The 17666-nt window shown below is 38.3% G+C and overlaps 1 protein-coding gene across 5 annotated transcripts in view; it reads left to right on the top strand.

Annotated features, from left to right (window-relative positions):
- Positions 1-17666, top strand: part of DSE (dermatan sulfate epimerase) — a 73918-nt gene that overhangs the window by 35657 nt on the left and 20595 nt on the right. The window lies entirely within an intron of this gene.

Genomic DNA, 17666 nt, shown 5'->3' on the forward strand with positions numbered 1-17666 from the left:
AATAGATCTTATCCAGTAACCAGCAAATTGCCCAAACCTGTAGGAAAACCAATGTTGTGGTATAATTATGTGAGGAATTCTAATTATGTAATAATTTACTTTCAGAAGTTCAAGACTTGAGAACAAACTTCCTGTCTCTTCTTGATTAGCTTAAATTTATTTTATTTGTGTATAATTAATGTGTCTACCTGCTTCCAAAAGGTATGGGATGAATTAATTAAACTAGAGATTCTGCGGGTATTTTATTTAAACTGTGTTTTAATACACATGGTCCAATTACACTAAAAAAAAATTACAAACTGTATGAAATATCCTTTTAAAATTACGTAGGCTGATACTTATCATAGGGTTGGAGAGAGCTCATTTTTAAATGCTTAGAAAAATCAGTGATGCATTTAATGTTGTGAAGAGTTACATCTCAGATATCATAAGGGTGAATAATGGTAGCTTGCAAGCTTCCTGAATTCTGCCAGTATGGTAAGTAAATTTAATACTTCCTAAATTTCTGCCAATATGGTAAAGGATGTTGTTTGCTTATAGAATTTGAAGGAGTTTCTGGAATTTCTAAACGAAAAAGATTATGGAAGAATTGACATTAAATCCATATCAGAGCTTATTTTTTTAAGGCTTGTTATAAGGTATGTATAATCATTTTGAAGCTTACAATATTTTAGGTTGGAAAGAACCTTTTTATTTGATTTGTTTCAAAGCTGAGCCGTGTATGCCATAGTTTCTGTTCTTGACTAACCTCATTCTACTCCTGACACCAAGAAAGAAAATAAAGATGGATGAAAATTGGATATTTGACTTATAAGTTTCTATTATCAAGTGTTACAATTACTCACTTGACATTGTACAGTTAGTTAAAAAGTGGCAACCATATTTACTTTAGGGAAAAAAACCTTTGTTGTCTATAAGGGTACTTTTAAAGTCCTTTTTGTTTTAGATAGATAAGTGAAATTTGACAGATTAAGATGTGGATGAAAATGTTCCAGAGAGCCGTCTGTTTCACTTCATGAAAGAGTAGCTATCTGTGAAGTACCACTTTTTAATGGAGATTTTTTTTTTTTTTACAAATACAATCGCATTAAGAGAATTCACAAGGCCAGTGCAGTTGTATTATGATGATATAAAACATTCAGGCATATAAATACCAACTTAAACGAATGCTGTCATTAGAGAGGATTAGACTCCTATGATAAAAGGAGGAAAATAAATAAAAATGAACATTTTCATAGTTTCTACAAGTTCAGAATTACTGGTTGTGGAGTTGTGTAGGAATTTATTAGAGGACTAGTACTTTGTTCATGGCAGTATTGATAAAAATAAGTATACCTCTATGCCGTTATCCAGTAACCCAAAAGCCAGTCTGTGATTTAATAGAACTGAACAGTTGACTTCTTTCCCTAGACCTCTTCGAAGATGAAGGTCAGAAATTGAGAATTTACCTTTACATCTGGTTTCTAGTTCCAGAAGTGATCCTAGCATGAAAAGTCGAGCTACTGGAATATTTTTGTCTTGGCAAATACTGTTACTAGGTTGTACTTTTAAATGATTTTATGGAAATTTTAACTTTTTAAGAGCAACCACACCCAACCCCTAGACCCTTAAATTTTTATTAAATTGTAGTTGAATATAATCAATCACTTTTTGACAACTTAAAACCCTGCTAAATGTTTTGGTAGTTCAACTGTTCCTATTTAAATCAACTAAATCCTATGTCCCCGCTGTGCCCAGAGAAGTGTATTGTGGTCGTTGTCGTCATCATAGAACATAGTTCACCTATATTTGGTTTCAGAGGAAGATAAAAGACTGACTCTTATTTATAAAGATGCAGACCTACTAGACCTACTAGAGAATGGACTTGAGGTCACGGGGAGGGGGAACTATAAGCTGTGACAAAGTGAGAGAGTGGCATGGACATATATCCACTACCAAACGTAAAATAGATAGCTAGTGGGAAGCAGCCGCGTAGCACAGGGAGATCAGCTCGGTGCTCTGTGACCAGCTAGAGGGGTGGGATAGGGAGGGTGGGAGGGAGGGAGATGCAAGAGGGAAGAGATATGGGGACATATGTATATGTATAACTGATTCACTTTGTTATAAAGCAGAAACTGACACACTGTTATAAAGCAATTATACTCTAATAAAGATGTTTTAAAAAAAATACATGTATAAAGTAAATAATCAGCAAGGATATATTGTACAGTGCAGTGAAATATAGCCATTATTTTGTAATTTTAAAAGATCAATAATATTGATTAATTAATCAATTAATTTGATTAATTAATTAATTTAAAAAACTTCCTACAATGGCTTCATCAGACTTAATACATTTACCATATTCCATGAGGATCCTTTCTACTCCTTTGAAAACCAGTGACTAAATTGTTTCCACTCACTTATTCAATTAACAAACACTTATTGAGCATCTGTTGTATGTCATGTACCATGCTAGGTGCTGGGGATTCAGTGATGAAAAAAATAGCCCAGTAAGTTTAAAATTTGCACCTAGGGTAAGGGCTGCAAACATTGGGTATTTCAAACCTAAGCTAGGACTATATTCTCTGCTCAGAATTAAGTGTAAGGATCACTTAATTGTAGGGGTTCATTAGTTTTTTGTTTTTCAATTCAGCAGAATTCAAGACTATCTGGATTTTAAAATTTATTTATTTATCTTTAAATTTTTTTAAAAATTTAAAATAATTTTTATTGGAGTATCTTATTAGTTTGTATTCATGACTTAAAGATTTGAGGATTAAATGAGATAATATAAAGTATTTAGCACAGTTCCTACCAAATAGTAAGCCTTCAATAAATAAGAATAATGATAATTATTGTTACTGATATTTGCTTAGTACTTAGATCCTGTTTAGTTTATAATTTGGTGTATGTAGGCTGTAAGGAAATAGTATTTGTTTGGGATTTATTTGGAGATTTTACTTTGTCCAAATTGCTCTCAAAACTAGAACATCTGTTTAACGCATAACATATTCCTTCTGGCTTTATTCCATTAAAACTTTCAGCGATGCTCCCCTGGGCTCTTTTTGGCATATAAGAATCTTATGGTAACACCAATCATGATGGCTTAGGGGAAAGTAACAGTGATGTGTCTTTTGTCTGGTATTCAAAAGAAGTACACCTGAGATAGACATGCATACAGATTTATTCATGTGATTCATTTCATTTGAGTATTTTGGGGTTTTGGGGGGTTTTTTTCTTGTAATTTTTATTGGAGTATAGTTATTTACAATGTTGTGTTAGTTTCAGGTGTACAGCAAAGTGTATCAGTTGTACATATACCATTTGAGTAGTTTGTAAATAAAGAGCTAAAAGGTCACACCTGTAGATTCACTTATTTAAGAGTCTAGGGCCATTGGAAAAATTAAATGGAAAATATTATCTAATGATACACTGATCTTATGTGTTCATCTGATATAATGTACTACAAAGTAGAAAGGGAATCTCATAGATTGATAATGATGATGGTGGTGATTGAAAAATAACAACATGCAAAACTTTCTTCTTTTGACATTATAATTCTGTGTGTCAGCGAGTACCCAGATGATTGGGCACCACAGAAAGATGAGACATGTCTACATACTGTACCTGCTTTTGCGGAGATGCCCATATTCTCTCTCAGAAGCTCTCTCCTTTGTTCTTCTGCCTTCTGTTAATGTCATGCATTCTTCATAACATCCTTCATAACAGTCAAAGTAACAGAGTAATTTAATTGTTCTTAACTTAGTTCTAAAAATCAAATTTAAAAAGGTATTATTTTAACCTATATATAAAATGGCAAATTATTTTCAGCATCACCAATAATGTCTCTGACCTTTGAATTAAGTCCCCTATAGATCTCATCTTCCAGATGAAAGCTAGGATTTGGGTTATAGTTGTCTCTGTGTTATATAAAAGTGTGATTAGAACTTAATCAGACAACTTCTTTAAGAAAGCTTAATGAGCTGAGGTCATAAATCTAGAGCTGGTAACAACAGAAAATGCATTTTATTACACTTAAAGTCAATTCATTTTTTTAATACAGTATCACCTAGTCACCAGAGCAAGTTCTGTGCGTCAGTTGGCACATGGGGATATTCTCATTTAAAAATAGTTGCTTTCTGCATTCAGTCCTTACATAATTAAAAAGAGAACATTATTGGATTCCAAATAACTAGAAATTCTCCATCAGCTTTTTTTTCCCCAAGAGCTTAAACTTTAAGGTGGGAAAATAATAAAAACAGTTCTTAGTCAAGATTTAAGAGATTTCCAAAAAGTCAAATTTTTGGAGTTTTTGGAGTCAGCAGACATTGCTCCACTTTCCTAAAATTTTCATACGTGTGTATATTTTTTTAACTTATTTTTACTTTTTTCTACTATACCTTTTCCCCCAAAGATTAAGGAAACAAAAACCAATATTCAAATAAGAAATATCTGAGAAAGAAAGGAGGAAAGAAAAAGATAAGGGACATCAGCTGGACTAGCAATGAGACAGTTACTGAAATGCATCTTATGTCCCATGGGTGAGTGGGCCACAGGCGGGCCCTGAATTTTGTTAACAGCGAAGAAAGTAGGCTCAATTAGTTTTGAAGTATAGAGTGTCCGTGGGATTAAAAGTAGATCAGCTTCTCTACAGAACTACTACTCTTGACCCAAGGACCAGAAAGAAATTTCTCCTGGAGTTTTCATGAGGAAGCTGCACAATAGTTTCATGAGCGTCCTTCCAGTGCATGTGTGATGAATTGCACAGTGCTGGCTTTTTTATGTTAGACTAGACTGAGGGCAGGACCGGGTCTGTTTTGCTCATGCGTGTATCCCTCAGTACTTACCGCAGTATCAGGTAGATTTCTGCCCAGTGAATGAATGCTCTAGCATCCCTGGAGATGCTCCAAAGTGAAATTCACTAAAACCGGGGTGGAGGTAGAAGGGATGGACATATGGTTTAGCCCCAGGCCACTTTTTTTCCTAGTCTAGCTTAGTCCTTCAGTAGAATTTTGAATATGCAGAAAAATGAAATGACCATGTATCTATCAGGCAGCCTCTTTATGCACTGTGTATCTCAGCTGAGCTCATGATTGATGCATTCTATGAGCTTGGGTATTATACTGCTCTGCCTGTTCTTACAGCGATCTTCTGTATAGCTAAAAACAAACATAAAAAGCTCACTCAAATGAGTACTGGAAAACACTACACACTTGAATCACTTAAGAAAGATAAAGGTAAGTTGGCCATATCTCACTTACTATGAAGAGATGAATGGCAAACATTCAACACTGAACAGTGATTGTAACAGAAAAGATTTGTTGTTCAACCTCTGTTGACAGCACATAGTTATCCAACGTGCATTTCTGAGCAGTGGGCTTTTCAAGGCTTTTGTCTAAACATTGTAAAGCCTGGGGAAGGGGCCTAGCATAGCAGTCCTTGGAGGCAGAGGTGCACTTGCATCTTGACTCTGCTATTATATTAGGCTTTAGCAGGCTTTTTTTAACCTCGGTAAACCTCATTTTCTTTATCTTTAAAATGTGGATGATTCTTCCCATGCAAATATGTTGTTCCAAGGATTAAATGAGATAATGCATGTAAAGCTCTTAGCATTATGTTCCTGACACATAGTTTTACTAAAAAGTTTATTTTTATTACACAGAAATAGATATGACCATGTAGCTTTATTCTTAAGTTTCTTGACACACAGGACTCCATTTTACATACTCTCACTCTGGAGTTGTGTTTTTTTCAGAAGTACTCATTTTGCATCATTCTTTTCCCTTTCTTTATAGTATTTTTGCTTACTTATCATCAGAAAATAAATCACAGAGGAAAGAAATTACTTCACTCTTGCATTGGTGCCGGTCAGCTACAGGAATTCAGAACTGGTGAGGGAAACAAAGTTGAGCTTTTGGACAGAGAAGTAATTATAATCTTATTTGCAACAGACCCTGTATTAATTCCCTTACCTGTGGATTGCAAACTTCTGGAGAGTGACATGTGAGGCCCCATTTGCAAAATAAAATATTAAAAAGATAATAAAGTAAGGGGAAAAAAGGAGAAAGAAAAGTCCCTGGCAGATCAAAATGAACCAGTCAGTTTCATTCCTGTACGTTCCAAAATGAAGAGTGCGCCCATCTTTCTCAGCGTGGCATGCTGGGCTCCACATGCAGTTCCCTACAGCTGTTTCACAGGCTTCTTATTTCTCGAAATTGCACGTCAAGGCTGGGAATCGAAGCGGGGGAGGATGTAGCTGGGCCCCAACATGTGGAGCCACAGCGCCGGGAGCAAAAAGATCAGGTTTTCCTCTCCTGACCTTACAGTGGTGAGGACCGGGAGGCATAGCCTGGAGTGCACCCGGAATCCACTGGATTCAAGGAAGCAAATCCAGTGGGCCCGTGAAACAAATGCAGGCTCTCAGAAAACCCAGCCCCCAGTTCCCCTGGCTTTTTCTCCTTCATGTTTTCTCTTCCTTCTACCCTCTCCCTTCTCTTTCTGCCTCTTTTTTTCTCTCTGTTCCTTTCACTCTGTGATCTGAAGAAAGTTACTGCTTTTAGCCTGCTGCAGATCCTTGGAAACAGAAGGCTAAAACTGATGACAGCAAGGCTTTTTATGATGTTCAGATTCTTTAATATTTACAGAAACACAAGTGTTAGGAACCTGGCTGTTGGGAATTTCCTTCTTTTAGGCCATTTAATAAGCAGATTGTTGCCAGCATCGTTGCAGATGAAGACACTGGGGAAGGATTGGTGTCAGGAAACAGCAGGTGAGGAGTTGCTCAGGGAGAGGCCAGGTCAGGTGTGTGGGTTAGCTGAGCGATCTCAGTGCAGGTTTGCATACACACCAAGCAGACTCCTCTCCATCTGCGTCAAGTTGAGTGAGGATAAAATAGTTTCAATAATGCTTCTTTCTAAGAACGCATGTGAGACTGTAACACCACTAGACATACACAGCTGGAAAGAAGCGCAACGTTAGTTTTCTTGTGGGATCTGTTTGTTGTTTGCATCTCACCTGCAGTACTGGTGCAACCCTCAGCTGTCTCCATGATGAGCAGGGCTCTCTGCTATCCTGCTGCTCTAGTGTCACTTGTTGCCTTTTCAATAAAGCCTGCGACGTGGGCTTGCACAGTTGTCTGAGGGAGCTCTGCTTAAGGCCAGAGGCATCCTCATCCCCCTTCCGATGGGATTCTAAGCCTGTGCCCCTCACCCCGTGTATACCACGAAGATATGAATGTAGTAAGTTCCACACCGACTTTACAGTCTGGCTCTTACGTATTACTCAGCCATAAAAAGGAACGAAATTGAGTCATTTGTTGATACGTGGATGGATCTAGAGACTGTCATACAGAGTGAAGTTAAGTCAGAAAGAGAAAAATAAATATCGTATATTAACGCATATATGTGGAACCTAGAAAAATGGTACAGATGAACCCGTTTGCAGGGCAGAAGTTGAGACACAGATGTAGAGAACAAACGTATGGACACCAATGGGGGAAAGCCGTGTGTGTGTGTGTGTGTGTGTGTGTGTGTGTGTGTGTGTGATGAATTGGGCGATTGGGATAGACATGTATACACTGATGTGTATAAAATGGATGACTAGGGCTTCCCTGGTGGCGCAGTGGTTGAGAGTCCGCCTGCCGATGCGGGGGACGCGGGTTCGTGCCCCGGTCTGGGAAGATCCCACGTGCTGCGGAGCGGCTGGGCCCGTGAGCCATGGCCGCTGAGCCTGCACGTCCAGAGCCTCTGCTCTGCAACGGGAGAGGCCGCAGCAGTGAGAGGCCCGCGTACCGCAAAAAAAATAAAAATAAAATAAAAAATAAAAAAATAAAATGGATGACTAATAAGAACCTGCTGTATAAAAAAATAAAATAAAATTCAAAAACTCAAAAAATAATACCAAAAAAACAAAACTTGCTAAGCATGTTGTTTAAATTTTGTGCCTTCCTTGCCCTGTATCTTGAGGGAAGATGTTAGTTAGCAAGTGCTGCATATATATCTGTATTCTATTCCAATAATGCTTTATAATTGTGTTGTAAAAGTTGCCTTTGTCTGTTAAGTGAGATACGTGTTTAGTTCTAATACCACTAAAGACGTAGGGCCTTGCTGACATTAAGTTCTTACTAATGCTGTATAGAGAGATATATATAACTACTGGAGAATAGTAGTGACATGAGTATGTCCGTGGACTCTCTTGTAAAGCTGCATAGTTCTTTTTACCTTAGTTATCTTCAGAATGGCATTTTACTTCTTCATTTCCTTCTGCTGTATCCATCAAGAGAACATGTTTTAGCCACGTTTAACACAGTCTCTCTCATCCATCCTTCCTTTTTCTTTCCAGTGTCAACATGCTGGGTTAGGACAGCAGGAGGAACCATAGTCAGGGGCCAGATGATTGTGTTTCCCACATAAGCCTGTGTTTAGAAGCTTTGTGTGTGGATGGCTTGGAGGAGAGGAATCAGGAGGAGTGGAACTAGGTGGAAGCTTATATTAGTCTAGGGGGGAAATGAAGACCACAGTTAAGTCAGTGAGAGTGGGGAAAAGAAGGAATGAATCTGAGACATTTAGGGCAGGACTTCCCTGGTGGTCCAGTGGTTAAGATTCCATGCTTCCACCGCAGGGGCCACGGGTTCGATCCCTGGTCGGGGAACTAAGATCCCGCATGGCGCACGATGTGGCCAAAAAAATTTTTAAAAAAAAGAGAGAGAGAGAGAGAGACGTAGGACAGAGAATCTACAAAGAGATTGATTGGATATGCGACACGTTCTCAAAGTATGGTTCTTTCATCAGAATCATATAGGTATTCTTAAAAACACAGATTCCTGGGCCTGCCCGAGACTCAGTGAATCACGATCATTTGGAGTAGGCCAAAGAATAAGTCCCCCGTGTGATCTGAGGCACGCTAAAACTTAAATAGTAAAGAGAAGGGTGTTATGAAGCATGGGACTTGGTTTCTGTCTAGGCATTGTGCTAGGTATTGGGATATAAAAGTTTGAGGGCAAGTTAATACATCTTGCCTAGAGTTGTTGATCTATGGAAAATATGAACTAATAGACTATATTAATGCAGATGATAAAGACTGTGATTGAGAAAGTATAGTGTGTTATGGGAAGACAGAGAGGTACTTCAGGAAGCCCACCATTGGAGCACGGGGAAGGCTTTCCTCCTGGGGCCCGGAGGACAAATAGGAATCAGCCAAGTGAAGGGGAAGGAGAGCATGTTTGATTGTTCCAAGCAGAAATAACTGATGTTCAGAGGCCATGACAGAAGGAAGCAGAATGCTTTTGAGGAACTGAAAATTTAATGTAGGGAGGAGACAGGCAAGCACTGAGGCTTTGAGTAGAGAGCCAGATGCTGCAAGGCCTTGTCCACCATGTGAAGGAGTTTGGACTTTTTCTTCCAAGAACTATGAGGCCATTGAAGGGTTTTAACAGGGCAGCAACATGATCAGATTTGTATGTGTGTGTGTGTGTGTGTGTGTGTGTGTGTGTGTGTGTGTGTGTGTGTGTGTGTGTGTGTGTTTAACTCTTTTATTCTAAAATAAAAGTAGAGCACCATACGAACAAACGTGTGGCTTAGTTAAGGATTTTAAAGCAAATGCCCTGGTAACCACAGCACAGCTCCAGAAATAGAACGTTGCCAGCCACCCTGGGAAGCCCCTCGTAAGCCTCGTCCCAATCACAGCTCCCCTACAGACTTCCCTGACTTCTAGGGTCATCGGGCATGTCCTTGTGTTTCTTTATAGTTCATTCAAGTGTGCATCCCTAGGCACAAGTTTAGTCTTGCTCATTTTAAAAATATTTTAAAAGTTTTTTTTATCTTCAGTTTCCCCTCCATCCCTTTTATTTTTGTTACAATTTATCTGTGGAAGAATCTGGGCCGTTTGACCTGCTCAGCTTCCCACAGTCTGGATGTTGTTTGCAGGCTCAAGGTGCAGCCCAGTGAGTTCCTCCACCCTTGGCATTTCCTATGAACTGACAACTGGGTGCTGAGGCTTGCTCCAGCTCAGTTTGGATCACTTTGACACAAGCATAGGTGGTGGCTGTTCTCTCATCAGGAGATGCAAAGTGGCTGCTGGTTTCTCCATGTGACAGATGTGTGTTTTAGGAAGAATCTCTGGTCCTATGTGCAGAGTAGATTGCAGAGGTCAAACCAGGAAGACCAGTTAGGCCTCTCGTGTTTATCCAGATGACAGCCTGGAATAGGGGCTCTGAGAATGCAAAGAAATGATGGGTTCCAGAAAGTTTTAAGGATTAACGTGTATTGGGTCGGCCAAAAAGTTTGGGTTTTTCCATAAGATCTTACGGAAAACATCCAAATGAACTTCTTGGCTGACCCAATATAAGACTTGACAATGATATTTGAGGACAAGAAGGACTAAGAACTTTCTTTTATGGGATGCTGAGAGGCATGGGACCTTTCAATGAGATCGCAACACTTGGAACTCTTGGAGAGTACTAATAAAGGGTTTGGTTTTGGATCGACTGAGTTTGAAGTGCCTGTGGACCCAAGAGGAGATGTTGAGTTCATGTCTCTCCAGCATTATTTTTAGCTACCTCCTGTTTGCTAGAAGTGTACTGTGACTTTAAAAAATGTCATCACCAGGAAAAAAAAAATTATCCAATATAAAATATGCTTTCAAGTACAACAGACATAGTTTCTGTGGATGATAGGAAAATGTAGAAGGAAAGTTCAAAGAAGGTCAGATTTAATTAAAGTAAGCTTATCACAACAAATAAATGAATAACAACAAGAAGAACGAGAAGAAAAGGTAAAGTGCTAAAAGAGCCAGTTGGGTGTCCTCAAATCACTTTCTGGATGTGAAGCCAAAATGAAATATCATGTAGGCATCACTCCAGGAGGAAAGTATCAGCTTGAGAGAATCGTGCTATTTCTTCTTAAGTTGGGAAAAAAAAAAATTCTTGATGAGGTGTGGATGGTAATTTGGGTTTATAATAATTTAATGTGCAATTTTTAGTTCATTTCTGTGATTCAATTACAGGGAATACACTATTCGAAGAAAAAAAAATCTAAGGAAAGGGAGAGTTAAGAATAAATCCACACATATTGCTAAAATTTTGTATTAACTTTAATATCTTTCTGCCCTAAACTTTGGGCCATAATTTTGAAAAACCATATGGAGCTTACTATTTTACCTTCTTTGGAGAACCTGTTGACATGGGAAAGATTTTACACTATTACTAAAGCCAGTTTGAATCTTATACTCTTTGCTTTTCTATCCTAGCCTGTCACTTGGTTAAAGAAGTTGTGATTACATTCAACCTTTGGGGTGAGGTCAGCTTTTATTTTCCATATGACAGATAACTCTAGATCTAAAAGTCAGGGAAGTATTTAATGCCCATGGCATGTTGAAGATGGCTCACAGGTTTGGCTCATAATTTAATCTAAATTTACTTTATCCATTAATTCTATTTTATGGCAAATAGCACATCCTCCAGATTTTTTATGATTCACAAAGAAAACTCCTAAACTGACTTTTTCCACTTTGTTGCCAAATTAAGAAATACTCTTTAAAACTGTGTCCCCAGGACATGAAATAAAATAAACATTATTAGTACAAGGTGCTGTTTATAGGTATTATTTCATTACCTCTCTTGAAAATAAATGACTTCAAAGCCAAACAAATGTTTTGGGGAATGAGAAATGTGTTCTTGTACCTTTTCCTACACGGTGATAAATTACTTTTCGTTCTTTTTTTTTTTTTTTTTTTTTTTTTTTTTGCGGTACGCGGGCCTCTCACTGCTGTGGCCTCTCCCGTTGCGGAGCACAGGCTCCGGACGCGCAGGCTCAGCGGCCACGGCTCACGGGGCCAGCCTCTCCGCGGCACTTGGGATCTTCCCAGACCGGGGCACGAACCCACGTCCCCCGCGTCAGCAGGCGCACTCCCAACCACCGCGCCACCAGGGAAGCCCGACTTTCTGTTCTTGAATTGACTGTGTGGACCCATTTGGTGTTTCACACCTGCCTCTGTCATATACACTGTCTACTGGCCTGTTTGAACATCCTGAACTTCTCTGGTGGTCCGGGTTCCTTTCTAATGAACTCATGACAGATTTTCCCTCATGGTTGGCTCCAGATCCTCTGCTGGAAAGTGTTTGGGGCAACCCAGTCTCAACCTAGCTCCACTCACTGAAGCAGGCCCTGGGCCTGGGTCCTATCTGCCTAAAGGATGCATCTTATGGGCTGCTTGTTTGGTGGCACATTTACCCTCTAAGACAGTGGCTTTCAAATTTTTTGACTGCAACCCACAGTAAGAAATAAAGTTTACATCACATCCCAATATACACATAACTTTAAGTCTACATATATAAATATATAAGTAGAAGTTGTGTGAATCAGCCCTTGCATTTAAGTCATGCTTTGCACTCTGCTATTTCCTATTCCATGCCATTAAATTCCACTAAAAATATGCTGGTCACAACCCCTTATATTCATTCCACAATCTATTAATAGCTTGTTATTTATAATGTGAAAACTCTGCCTAACATTGTGATAAACACATGATTCCTTTTCAGAGAATCCCTTCTTAATATCCCTCTTCTTGAATATCTCCAGTGAGGGGACTGCTTCACTCTTTGAGGTGGCTTCCTTATTCCATAATTCTAGCGTTCAGAGTACTTGTTCCTAAAATATATTAGGAAGCGTTGTTTTTTTCATTAGGAAACAGTATGTGTCTGTGATTAATGATCACATTTCAGGTTTCCAGGGCTGAGTGGAATAAATTCGGCAGCACATTATTTCTAGTTGGCACCCAGAATAAAATCAAGAACAGTTCATTCACTGTTTTAAAAAGGCAACTTCAGCAAAACCTTGAAATAGCATATTGTAAAAGAGAGAAATTCTGATAAAGCATTAAAAAGTGGGAATCTTGGGTAAATATTAACCTTACTGAGGAAACCATAATAGAAACTAAAATACTGTTCTCATGCATCCTAGCACCTTAAGGTCGGCCTTATTTTGGTTTTGGTATCTTCCTAACAGCAGGGTGGCAAGATTTAGCAATTTGATTACCGTTTTTGCCATTTGTTAAAGTATCCCTCACTTTTTAAACTTACTGTCACAGGTAATTCTTTGCCCTTCTGCACGTGGTGGTGTCGAAATCTTAGAGGATTTCTTTAAAATAAATGGGAGTCACCACGTGTTCAGGCAGCAGCAGGAAGAGGTGCATACAAGATGGCAGTGATGACAAGTCAGATTCTTGAAGGTGGGTGTATTATTCCTAGGGCAGCCGTAACACAGTAACACAGACTAGGTGGCTTAAAACAAACAGAAGTTGATTCTCTCACAGTTCTGGAGGCTAGAAATCTGCAACCAAGGTGTCGGCAGGGTCTCGGTTCCTTCTGCAGGCTCCAAGGAAAAACTGTCTCATGCCACTCTCCTAGCTTCAGGTGGTTGTAGGCAACCCTTGGCATTCCTTGACTTGTAGATGCATCACTCATCTACCTCTCACACGTACCATCCACTACCAACACATACAAACTGCTTGTCCCTCCAGCCTTCCCATATAGATAGGTTGTGATTTTAATTGAATGAATATTGTGTTTGCGTATTTTAACGAGGCAAAAGCTGTTGACAGCTGAACCGTGTCATGTACTATGATTACTTTCAGTTTGTATGCAACTTTTTGTTTTCTCTAGGATTAATAACAGCCTTTTTGCTTTATTTGCTTAGTTTCCTGTACATTTATCACTAATTACCAACCGGACTCTCACTCAGTTATGTAAGTCTCTTAATCCATTCAAACAAGATGTTCTTAATAAGACATTCTTAACAATTCATCTTCTTGAAGAGGAACCTGCCAAAGCCTTTGGCTGGTTATAATCTAGATCTACGGTATGGCTGTTGACTTACTCTTCTTTTCTCTCATGGGGTGGGTCCCCTCTGCAACATGAATCTCATGTTGTCTTCTTTTTGGTATATATCTTAATTTGGGTGGAGAAGTTCTTCACTGGTTTCCAGAGGAAGTATTGATGAGCGGGAAATTTTGAAAACTTGGATGTCTCCTTACATGTGTATCTATTAAAAATTATTATATAGTTATTTTTAATACTGTCTTCTTTTAACCTTTATACTAGAGTTTTAAGTGATTTACCCACCACCATTACAATATTAGAGTATTCTGCGTTTAAGTGTATATTTACCTTTACCGGTGAGTTTTATACTTTCATATGTTCTCACGTTACTAATTGGCATCCTTTCATTTCAGTTTGAAAAACTCCCTTTAACATTTCCTCTAAGGCCAGTTAGTGGTGATAAACTTTTTCAGCATATGTTTATCTGGAAAACTCTTTAACTCTCCTTCAATTCTGAGGGACAGTTTTACTTGGTAGATTATTCTTGATTGGCAGTTTTCTTCTTTCAACACTTTGAGTATATCGTCCCACTTCCTTCTGGTCCACAAGGTTTCTTCTGAAAAGTCTGCTGATAGTATTATGGGAGTTCTCTTGTACGTAATAAGTTGCTTTTTAAAAATTTTATTTATTTATAAATTTATTTATTTATTTATTTATGGCTGTGTTGGGTCTTCGTTGCTGCGAGCGGGCTTTCTCTAGTTGCGGTGAGCGGGGGCTACTCTTCATTGCGGTGTGCAGACTTCTCATTGTGGTGGCTTCTCGTTGCAGAGCACAGGATCTAGGCATGCAGGCTTCAGTAGTTGCGGAGCACGCGCTGTAGGCATGCGGGCTTCAGTAGTTGTGACACGCAGGCTCATTAGTTGCAGCTTGTGGGCTCTAGAGTGCAGGCTCAGTAGTTGTGGCACACGGCCTTCGTTGCTCCGCAGCATGTGGGATCTTTCCTCGAACCCATGTCCCCTGCATTGGCAGGCAGATTCTTAACCACTGTGCCACCAGGGAAGTCCCTATCTTGCTATTTTTAAGATTCTCTTTAATTTTTGAAAATTTAATAATGTGTCTTGCTGTGGGTCTCTTTAGAGGCATCTTTTTTGATACTCTGGGCTACCTGTATCTGGGGGTCTGTTTCTTTCTCCTCAGGTTAGGAAAGTTTTCAGTCATTATATCTTTGCATAAGCTTCTCTCCCTTCCTCTCTCTTCTTCTTCTGGTACCCCTATAATGTGTATATTGGTTTTCTTATGGTGTCCCTTAAGTCCCTTAAGCTATCTTCACTCTTTTTTATTCTTTTTCCTTTTTGCTCTTCTGATTGGATGAATTCCACTGCTCTCTCTTTAAGTTCACTGATCCTTTCTTCCACTTGATCTAGTCTGCTGTTGAATCCTTCTATTGAATTTAGTTCAGTTATTGAATTTTTCAGTGCTATGACCATGCAATGCTCAGTACTTTTTAATATTTTCTGTCTCTTTGTTGAAGTGCTCCCTCTGTTCATGCATTGCTCTCCTGACTTTGGTGAGCATCTTTATGACTTATTTTGAACTCTCTATCAGATAAATCATTCATCTCCATTTTGTTAAGGTTGATTTCTAGAGGTTTATCTTTTTCTTTTGTTTGGAACATATTCTCCTATTTGTTCATTTTATATTGAATCAAATCTGAAATATAATTTCATCTCAATATTTATTTCTGATTTATATTTAATTTTAAATATCTGAAATATTTACATGGTTCACAATGTACCATGTCAGAATCATATTACAAATATGCCATGATAAATAACCTTATGCACATATGGTTTTTTTATTTGTGGACATATGTCTTTGAGGTAGATTACTATAAGTGATATTACTGGGTCAAAATATAAAATGTTTATAAAATTTGTTAAATGTTACCAAACTCTACCTCACAGGATTTGTACTACTCAGCACCCCTAACAGCATTTTAAGAGTGTGCCTATTTCTCCACAGCTTTGACTAGAGTATTTGTCATATGTGAGATTTTTACTGATTCAAATGTTAGATCAGTTGTAATTTGATTTAAATTTCTTTTATAGTAAGCGGAGATGAGAATTTTGAATGAGGGATGTTTGCCCTTTTTTTGTTGTTGTTAATTGTCTTGTTTGTCACTAGCTCATTTTTCCAACGAGATTTTGATCTTTTTCTTAAATTTTATGAGCCTTTGGTATGTTAGGATAAGTCTAACTGTATTCAGGGTATATGATACAAATATTTTTCCCCAGTTTATTCATGTTTACTTGTGGTCTTTTTGTTCCCCCTATGCAAAGGTTTTGTCTTATTTTTTCTTTTGAGCTTTGTATGGCCAAAATGATCAGTCTTTTCTTCTATTGCTTCTTGTTTTTGAATCATAGTTGGAAAGGCTTTCCCTTCTCCAGGTCACAAAGGAATTCATCCATGCTTTCTTTTAAGATTTTTTATCTCATACTTTATATTTAGATGCCTAATTAATTTAGAGTTTATTTTCTTGTATTCTATGAGGTTTGGATCCAATTTTCTCCTTTTTTCAAATGACTATCTAGTTGTTCCAGTATAACTTGTTAGAGGGTACTTCTTTTCCATATTGATTTTTGATGCCACCTTTATCACATACCAAGTTTCCATATGTTTTGTACCTGTTTCTGAATTTTGTTTCATTTCATTGGTATGTCTGTCTATTCATATGTCAGTACCACTGTATTCTGATTAGCAAAGGTTTATAGTTTGTTTTCTTCTCTGGCAGAGCTAGCCACCCTCCACCATTGTTCTTCTTTTCATTGAGTTCCCCGGCTCTTCTTGCATGTTTAATTTTTTCTTAAAATCAAATCAACTACTTCTATGCATTGTTTATCACATGATCACTGGATGCTTGCATAGTCATTGACTGAAGTGATGACATCTATGAATTGTTCAGCTGAACTTTTATTTATTTATTTATTTATTTGGCTGTACCACGTGGCATGTGGAACTTTCCCAACCAGGGATCGAACCTGTGCTCCCTTCCTTGCATTGGAAGCATGGAGTCTTAACCACTGGACCACCAGGGAAGTCCTCAACTGAACTTTTAGAAACATTTTACATACATAAATATAAAGCATGTTAAACCTATAAAATACCAAGCTACTTTTTCAAAAGGCCAAAAATCATTTGATTAAGCTTTTCTGAACAATGCAGGAAATCTGGGTTATTCTCTCCTACCACCTTTTCAAGTTTCAGAATTTCTCCATTATAACATTCTTTTGTAATTTATTATTAAAATTTGGTAGGTGAGGCTGTTTTAAACTCTAGTCCTTTGAGCTCTGCCTTTCTTACAAAACAGAGGTCTTCTTATCAAATTTGAATCATCTTAATTATTGTGCTTCTCCCTCTTACCTTTTCAGGCTGGACACTAGTCCAAAACACACTTGGCCAGAAAAAAGGGATTACAATTTTGAATGCTGTTTGATTCCATTTAAATAGAATGAAACATCATACTTGGATATTTGGATAAAAGGACTTTGTGCCAGTGAGTTAAACACTGGAATAATGACATTGCAGTGCCATTTCCCATTTAACAACACTACTACATTAGCTTGGTGTATATTTTGACACTCAGACTAATTCATTTTCTCTATAAGCCACCTGGAATACTTTTTTTTTTTTTTTTTTTTTTTTTTTTTTTTTTTTGTGGTATGCGGGCCTCTCACTGTTGTGGCCTCTCCCGTTGCGGAGCACAGGCTCCGGACGCACAGGCTCAGCGGCCATGGCTCATGGGCTTAGTTGCTCCGCGGCATGTGGGATCTTCCCGGACCAGGGCACGAACCCGTGTCTCCTGCATCGGCAG

Source organism: Kogia breviceps, chromosome 13 (assembly GCF_026419965.1).
Source record: "Kogia breviceps isolate mKogBre1 chromosome 13, mKogBre1 haplotype 1, whole genome shotgun sequence".
Lineage (NCBI taxonomy): Eukaryota > Metazoa > Chordata > Mammalia > Artiodactyla > Physeteridae > Kogia > Kogia breviceps.